This window comes from Thermobia domestica, chromosome 11, assembly GCF_964235325.1.
Source record: "Thermobia domestica chromosome 11, izTheDome1.hap1.1, whole genome shotgun sequence".
Taxonomy (NCBI): domain Eukaryota; kingdom Metazoa; phylum Arthropoda; class Insecta; order Zygentoma; family Lepismatidae; genus Thermobia; species Thermobia domestica.
In genome coordinates this window covers 267,375,501-267,385,075 of record NC_137464.1, presented here as the reverse complement: position 1 = coordinate 267,385,075, position 9,575 = coordinate 267,375,501, and positions in this window count along the sequence as shown.

The following is a 9,575-nucleotide window of genomic DNA, read 5'->3' as shown; positions in this document are numbered from 1 at the left end:
CTTGGTTTTTACTTATTTACATTTTAGCCTTCCTGCATAGTTCCAGTTATAACTATTCTTGACAATGTCCATGAACTCATGAGGTCGACACTCACGCTCACTTGCTCTCAACCTCACGAAGGGACTGTAAAATCAATAGAATAGAATATTTTTATTGTCATTAAGTCTGTATACAGATAATAGAGAACGTCAAATGAAGATATACAAGCAAATTCCTTTTCACCTATACCAATACACGTCTATCTTCCTCAAACTTCTTAACATTGTAATTTTAAATTGAGCAATTGGTAAATTTTGCATGTGTGTATTGGTAACCTCTTCGTGAATTTAATACCTTGTATTGTGTAGCTATTTTTGATTTTTAATAGTCTGCTATACGATGTATCAACTTGTTTAGCAGATCTTGTATTGTATGACTGAATATCTTGTCTTATATATATATATATATATATATATATATATATATATATATATATAATTAACAACAGTCATAATTTTCAACTTACAGAACAAAAATTTACAGTGTTCTTCATATGATGCGCTACTGATTATTCTAGTAACTTTTTTTAAGTAGTAAACCTCACTTATGTAGTTTCTATTGCCCCAAAATAATATTCCATATTCTATGGTACTTTTAAAAGAAGCATAATATGCTGATCTTATGTATGTATAAGGTATTTATTGATCTAGAAAAGGCTTTTGACCGCGTGAATTGGGAATTGTTGTTGGAAGTTCTAACAAAGATAGGGTTGGAATGGAAAGATAGAAGACTCATAAGAAACTTATACATGAACCAACAAGTAAGTGTTAGGATAGGGGAAGAACTGACGGAAGAGAGTGCAATTGGAAGGGGAGTTCGACAAGGATGCTGCCTCTCGCCAACACTATTTAATGTCTATCTAGAAGAGATAGTGAAAAAGAGCCTACATGATGATGATGGCATTTCGGTAGGAGGTAGAATGATTAGATGCATAAGATTTGCAGACGATATGGCCCTTGTTGCAGAATCTGAAAAGAAAATCAATAAAATGTTAGAAAAAATGAGAAGGGGCTTTGAAGAATATGGGATGAAAATAAATGTTAGAAAGACAAAAGCCATGGTGATTGGAACGAAGGGGTCTGTGTCAAATATAAAAGTAGGAGGGGAGAAAATAGAACAAGTGAATAGTTTTCGATACATGGGTAGTGTTCTTAGTAATGACATGAAATGCGAACGTGAAATAAAAGCAAGGATAGGAATGGCGAAAGAAGCCTTTAAAAGAAAGAAAAGTCTGTTCTGTGGGACCTTGAACAAAGAGTTGAGAAAAAGACTCATAAAATGCTTCGTGTGGAGTGTTTTTCTGTATGGGGCGGAAACGTGGACATTGCGTAAGGGTGACGAAAATCGACTGGAAGCCTTCGAAATGTGGGTGTGGAGAAGAATGGAAAGAGTTAGTTGGGTCGAGCGGAAAACGAATGAGAGAGTGTTAGAAATGGTGGGTGAGAAAAGAACACTTTTAGATATTATTAGGAAGAGGAAGAGAAACTGGTTGGGACATTGCCTAAGAAGAGATTGTATCATGAGGGACGTCCTAGAGGGTATGGTGGCGGGAAAGAGAGGGAGGGGGCGAAGGAGACTACAATTAATGGATGATATTAAAACAGAAAGATCATACGCGAAGACGAAAAGGTTAGCGGAGGATCGTGGAGCATGGAAGCTTCTCAGCTGCCGCAAGTGACCTGCCAATAAAGGCAGAATACCTATGATGATGATGATATGTAGTTGTTCGGGACTATATCTCTTAAATATCGTATTAAACTTATTATTCTGGTAAGTTTTATACATAACGTATTCTACATGTGCTTTCCACGTTAATTGCCTATCCAGAATGACACCAAGAAATTTTACATTAAGAAGAAATCCGTTTGCCTTAAACCATTTCTTAGTTTCTATAAAGGTTTCCTCCAGCTCCAAATTATGTGAGCGAGAGTTGAGTTGAGTTGATTTTGGGTTTAACGTCCCGTTCAGCAGCGAGGCTATACGAGACGTGGACCTACTGATTAACGTGGAATCCGAACCACATGAGCTCCCGCCGGGAATCGAACCCGGGTCTCCCATGCCAAAGTATGTGAGCGTGAAGTTGAGTTAGAGTGCTCTCAAAAATAATGAGAATGAGGTCGAGTGAACTGATGTCGGATTGATGTTTGAGTCTGAAGTTGAGTGAGGATGTGTCAAGCTCTACATCTGTGTCCGTGAATAGTAAGCATGTGGATACACATACATACATTACCAAAAAAATGAAAATTGAAGGGGGAGCAATAGTATCCTGAATTAATACAATATTGATGGAGTGCTATGAAATCACTTAACTATCTGACCAATTTTGTTTCATTGTTATGTTTTAGTGACTGTGTCATATTCCTACCTTCTCATCCTGTCTGTTTGCTGTTAGCCTGCTTTACGCTTCCACTATATTCGCAGAAGCAATTCATACTGTTCGAACTACTATGTACGGCACCACAAGAATCGAATTGGGAACACTGACATTAGAATGCATGCTTTCCTCAGGTTGCCTGAGCAAATTGAATCGTCATTTTACTCTAGGGTGGGAAGAGGGGGGGGGGGCGTAAAAATATGCCAAAACTGGAGTACCTCACTAGCCCTTGAAGCATATGAAACTTGATATTTAAGCTTATTTTTAATAAGTTGGCATGTGTCTCGCAGTTTCTGGAAAATTCCGCTTCGAAACGGGAGAATGGGGGAAATTTCTATGTTTTCTCATTTTATGATCATAAAATGGCAAAGATGATAACAGGCTGAACCGTTTATTTATTATTATTATTATTATTATATATTTATTTTGGTGGTGGTGGTGGGGCGTTGAACAGGGTGTTTATTATTTCACTTTAATTGAAATGTGTATCCTAAGAGGAACAAGAAAGAGATATAGAAGAACTGAAAGACGCAATTCGTGTGGAAATAGCGGCAATTCCACAAGACATGGTCGAAACGTACTGTGCGGAATTCAGTGACAAGTTGCAGCAGTGCATTTGCAATAATGGCTCTCATTTAGACAACGTGATTTTAAAAACGAGACTCTCTTCGTTCTGTTTTCCTTTTTTTTAAATGAAGCATAAATGGCACTTCAGTTTTCTGTTATTAAAAAATAAATTAAGTAAATATTGTTTTGTTTCAAGTTAGAATCTTGTATTATAGTTTTAACACTAGAAGCACAAAACAGTCATTTTGACTGCCTTATAGAGAATGTGGAAAATTAGTGTTTCTGTTTGTGATTTACTGATGGCAGCATTAAATACTACTTGTTTCTAGACAAAAGAAAACTTGAAACCTTTATTGATTGTAATTTGAGACAGAAAAAATTACGATAACTTATTCTATAATTGCTATATTGTGATGTCTAGTTCCAACAATAACTTCATATTTTTATTGTCTTATGAGATATCTCGCAGTGTTTTATGGTCGACGAACAGATTAGTTCAGGTACATGCGGCCAATATTTGCATGTTAGTGTGAACATGTAGTTGGTTGAGTTGAACCGTATACATGTGACATTTTACGATGAGACCTCAAGAAATACCAAGAGTTTTACATGATCTCTCAGAAGATGAGTCTGAAGAAAATAATGACAATTTGCAGGATTCGAGTGAAGACGATGAAAACGAGTGATTCTGAACCTGAAAAGAACATTGTATATTCCAGTGATGAAGAAGAGGAAGACAGTGATGGAGAAGACATGATCTTATGAGCGCGCATGAATGTGGACAAAATTGGATTTGGGACAACGTGACGTTGACCGTACATCTAAGCAGAATATCATTCGCGAAGCTCCAGAAATGACGAATTTTGCCGAGCGGCGAGTGTCTGAGGAAGAATGTAGCAATGCTTTTCGTTTACTATTTGATGATTCAATGATGAGGCATATCCTAAAGTGCACAGTTGTTGAACCACATAGGAAACTGCAGTCAACAACATGGACTTTTAACTCTTTCAGAACCACAATCTTATTTGGGTCTTATTATTTACGAAGATGCATCAGCAATGCCCATTAGGGTCTTGTGGAAAAGAGCCGAACCATTGATTTATAGGAAAACAATGAGTTGGAATAGGTTCTGTGAAATAAAACTGTACTTGATACCTGAGAGTTGATGAAAAGGCAAAAGATCTGTAAGATTTCAAACGGACAAATTCACACTTGCGTCGGAACTGTAGGTTGCACCTACTGAGAACTGTATAAAATGTTACAAACCATATGACAAGATGACATTGACGAGCAACTCTATCCTACGAAAGTCAGATGTTGATTTTTGCAATATGTGCCAAATAAACCCGATATATGTGGTATCAAATTCTGGTTACTTGCCGATGTACAATCAAAGTATGTCCCCAATGGCTTTTCATATCTGAGCAAGCATTTGGAACGCCGTGCTGCGACATAGTTAGGTGAATTTGTAGTGTCTAGTTTGATAAATCCTCTTGCTGGAAAAGTAATAAATGTGGCTAATGTAATAACTTCTTCAAAACAAGGAAAGTAGCTGAATCTCGTACACCTAAAATACTACTTTGGTTGGGACAATAAAGCAAACCAGAAGAGAGCATCCTAAAGATTGTGTATTCCAAAAAGACATTGTTCTGTACACTGTGATGTCTACCGCGATCACAGTGGTAATATATTAACTGTCCAGAAATGTAAGTGGAACAAAAGTGCTTGTGTTGAGTTCCTTGAGTAAGTCAATGTCAGTTTCCGCGATAGCAAAGAAAAAACAACTCGAAACTAAACCATATTACAGTCAGACGAAGTTTTGTGTAGACATCGTGAATCTAGTGAGGTGTGCGTATAGACGATGGAATATGTACGTTTATTTCAACGTGGTTGATTTATCATGTTTGATTTCCTGGATAATTTACAAGAGTTGATGGTCAATGTCACTGATAATTAACAGTGAATCTGAAAATAAGAAATTTCCTTCCACACACAAGCGAAAACAAGGTCAAGTACGATTGTGTAAAAGCAAAAAAAGAAGAAGAAAACACCTGACATATGCTTCAAATGTCGGTAGCATGTTTGTGGAAAGTGTACTGCAGAGATCCAAGAGCGAGTTATCTGCGCTAGGTGTAGGTGACTTTGTATGATCTTTTCCTAAGAAGACATTTTCGAAAGACATCATAGCAAATATTATTTTCCAATCAACATTTAAAATTTAAGAGTTGACAGTAATCTTTGGTTATTTTCATTATTTTAGAAATGCTTATATTAAACTTATTTTTATTCATAAATATTTTTAATTTTACATATTGGCGTGCTTAATGTTTATAAATAAAAGTAATACAATAAATAATATACTTTCTAGGCTTATTTGTAGGTGTGTCCCATTGAGAAAGTTAATAAAACAGTTATCCTGTGTCACAATTCTTTCCTAATTTAGTCAAAAATGGAAAGCAGTCAATTTGACTGCTTCGTGCTTCTAGTGTTAAAAATATGGTCCTTGTACAAATTTATCTTCTATCATTCTCAAGGATATATATAGACGAACGAATGAACAAGATGGATCGAAGTGGAATCAGCAACCTGTGAAATGAAGTCAACTGTACCTGTAGCTCTAATAATGGCAAGGACAGGGATTACCTCGAAATTTTAAAAGCGGAAAAAGTGAAACCTAGCGAAATCCATCATTGTTTACAATCAATTCGTTCATTTGTTTTCAAGATTTCTCCTATGTTATCCTCAATGGACGTTCTGCCCTTTTTGAGTGCATGATGTAATTGTATTTCCCACCTAGTCTACGTTTCCTTGTATAAACGAACTATAAACGAGATGGATTTCACTTGAATTCACCTTTTCCAAGTTAAAAACTCAATCAGTATGTGGTGTTTTAGCTGCATTGACATCAGGCACACCCTTTGATGCAACTAGAAGATTTAGTAAGCGAAGTTTCCTTACTGCTGAGAATTGAAAGTACGTTTCACATCTTGTTACTTTTTTTTTGGTACATTCTGAATAGTGGGCTCTACTTCATAAAATTTGAGGCTGCTGCCGCGAAAAGATGTCTGAAAATATTGTTTCTTCTCGAAAAGTGTAACTTACTGGGGAAGCACACGGTGGCAGAGCGCTCACTTCTGAAACGAGATGTGCTTGGTTCGATCCCAGGATGTAGTGGGCAACATTCTGTCCGTTGCTTTCTCGCGGCTCTCCCTTTCCTCGCACATTTCCATTCCAACAATTCGTTCATAATCATCCGTCTCCGTTAGCCTCCGTGGGACGTAATATTTGATGTTATCTGCTGTTTCCTCTCGACTGAGCTCTTTTCCCCATTACTCTAGCATTATGCTTGGCAACTTAATAACAATCTCTTCTTCGCTCCATGATTTGAAAAGCGCAGTTTGAGCATCCACATCCACTTTCACAGGACAGCAGAGACTACGGTATGTACAGATTTCAAAGTCCTGGGGTGGAACAAGTTCCAGTTAGTATTAAACACCGTATACAAATACAAACGCAATACAAAATCGCTTGCATAAACTGCGACCATTGTTATCTAATAACTTTCGGGGATGGAGTAACGGTTTTGCGGGGACCTGGCCTCCCTCTAGCTGAAATCACCCCATTTCACAAACTACTTATAATGAACCAGTAAATGATATTCCCTTAATCTTGGCATGATAATAGTGTGGACTAGTAGTGGGGTGAAGCTACCTACGGGATGCTAATAGATGGCGTTGTATACACTGTTTTGTTACCAAGTTCTGAGATTATGCACTTTTTCCAACCAACTCACGCATAAGTGTTTCATCATTTCATGATGATGTCAATGTTTAAACAAAAAATCTTTCTCAGTTTATGAAATAACACCAACGGACGCCAATAGAAAGGCTCTGAACGATACTATATACAGTGTGTTCCAGAATTCTGGCTGCATAAAGAATATTGAAATGTAGACTTGTAGAATACATATAATTGAATAAGTAGAATATAAAATCATAATTTCGGCTGTCTTGCATTTTGTACGTTCAACTATACCTCTATTTCATTTACATTGGTTTACATGAAAAAAAAATTGTAGGTGGGCCGTCGAAATATATATATGTTTTTAAATCAATTTCAACGTTCCTACTTTAAATAAAGGATATAATATAGCTACGTACATGTAATAAAAATTGCAATATTTCAATATTTCCTATGAGACTAGGCTTTTGGGAATCCCTGAATATATACTACATAACGTACGAGACAAAAATAAACGACAAAGAAATGCCATTCGCACTTATGGTGTTTTTGGTCGTTTATTCTTGTCCCGTACTTTATAAATATGCAATGTAACAACAAAAGTAGGTATACAGTAATTCATCATTCACTTACTGTTTACTGTTTTTCTTAACACGTACTGTAAATGATGGATGGCAACTTGTGTGAAGAATAAAGGAATAGAATTTTGAAGTAATATTGGAAAACTGAAAATGCCGAGGGCAGTGCCGTAACTTATATGTCTGTACATATGTGTTGGGAAAGGAAGGCAGGGGAAACTTTCTCCATTTAATCCCCTCCCAATGAATGCATAAACGACGCACAGAATATGTTCACTACATAATAATACTAAATTTTAAATAAAACATATATGTTATCTGGGTTCATTTTAGTAAAATGTCAATATATAGTTAGCATAAATGATTAATTCGTTTTGAAAAGGCTATATTTTCAAAAGTATTAAACGTACACTCGTGAAAGACATATGAAAAGAACCATAAACTCACCAAGTTTGTACTGTGTGGCAGCATGAATCCATTATCTTTCCGATCGAGTGTGGCAGTACGAGGTTAGTACCTGTCGAAAACGAAGGGAAAGCACGAAAAATATGTTTGCGTGCTTGAATCTGCCAGATGTTCGTCTGTTGTAGCTGTGCAACGCGCTTTCAGAACTGCTTTCAGAACGCGGAAAAGAACTGCCATGTAAAAAAGCATTTTGCGGTGATATTGGCAATTCAAGGACACTGGTTGCTTGTGTAAAGGGAAATGCACCTGACCTCCCAGATCTCCTGATTTAACGCCCTGCGACTACTTGTGGGGGTACGTCAATGACCTTGTTTACGTACCTCCACTACCGCAATCCTTAGTCGAGCTCAAAGAACGCATCAGTACTGCAGTGCAGACAGCTGACAGGACTATCCTACAAAATGTATAGAATGAGCTCAAGTATCGTCTGAACGTGTGTCGTGTCACCAAAGGAGCACATATTGAACAATTGTAGAGGGTGTATAAACTTGGTGAGTTTGTGGTTCTTTTCATATACATTTCATGTGTGCACGTGTAATACTTTCGAAAATATAGTCTTTTCAAAATGAATAAATCATTTATGCTAACCATGCTTATTTCATTGATCCCTCAATTTAAGTAGTAAAACATGGAATGGGCCAACCACATTATTTCCAAATGAACTGGAAACAATTCAAAGTATACTGTTGTCCTATCATCTGAACAAATATTTCCCTAACTAACTAACTCTATGGCCTATGGAACCCGGAGGTTCTATGCCACGTTCACAAAAGCTCTCCACTCATTTCTATCCTTATCCAACTGAATCCAGTTTCTATTTTGTATTCCTATCTCTGAGAGATCCTTCTTAATATTGTCCTCCCATCTGCGCCTAGGTCTTCCTAATGGTCATTTTCCAGTTGGTCTTCCAGTTAAGATATTTCCCTAACATGAAGCATAAATATAATCTGGACCCTATTTAAGTAAAATACCTACTGGGGGTCCTTACAAGAAATAAAATGTTATTAAGATTTTAAAAACTAGAGGGTCCCAAATATTAACGTTTCCCCTTCTCCCAAGGAAAAGCTCCAAGTTACGGTGTCGGCCAAGAGGGTACACACAGCTTAGAGAGAGCGGTTTAATAGACGTCAAACCATTTATCACATCAGAGATAAATTTCATGCCGAGTTCTCCCAAATATGGACCTACAGAGGATATTCATCCATGGCAGAGACAAATTAAATGAGCGTCGCTATGATTTTTGAGAACAGTTCGAAAGTCTACACATTGATGCAGACCGCACTTTGTGTCAAGTGTTTCGGATAGGCTGGATGCATGTTGTAGTGTTGAGCGAGGACATAGTAAACACGTACCGGATGAAACAGGGTTTAATATATCCGGACCTTAAAGGCAGAGGGGAGTAAGTCATTTTTATTAAATTTTCAGGAGAGACAGAAAACAGTAACTTACTTCTTTCTGCCTTTAAATGCCTTCGGACTTATAAACAATTTTATTGTTTCTATTTTCTAAAGTATTCATAATAGAAGTACAAGCTTTCTAAGAATAAGAGATATCAGAACGCGTTTCAAATCTGGCAGTAACTCATTTTCAGAAAAAAAAATGACTTACTCCCCTCTGCCTTTAAGGTCCGAATATTGTGTTTAATGTTGAACTTTTTAATGTCAATACCTGTAATTGACTACCATCCCATCACCACATACTGTACGCTTACTTCAGAGGCAAGGTGGCTCAGTGGTAGAGCGCTTACCTCTGATGCGTGGGGTCCAAGTAAGCTTGTGGTGGACAACATCGTATCCCTGGGTTTTCTCGG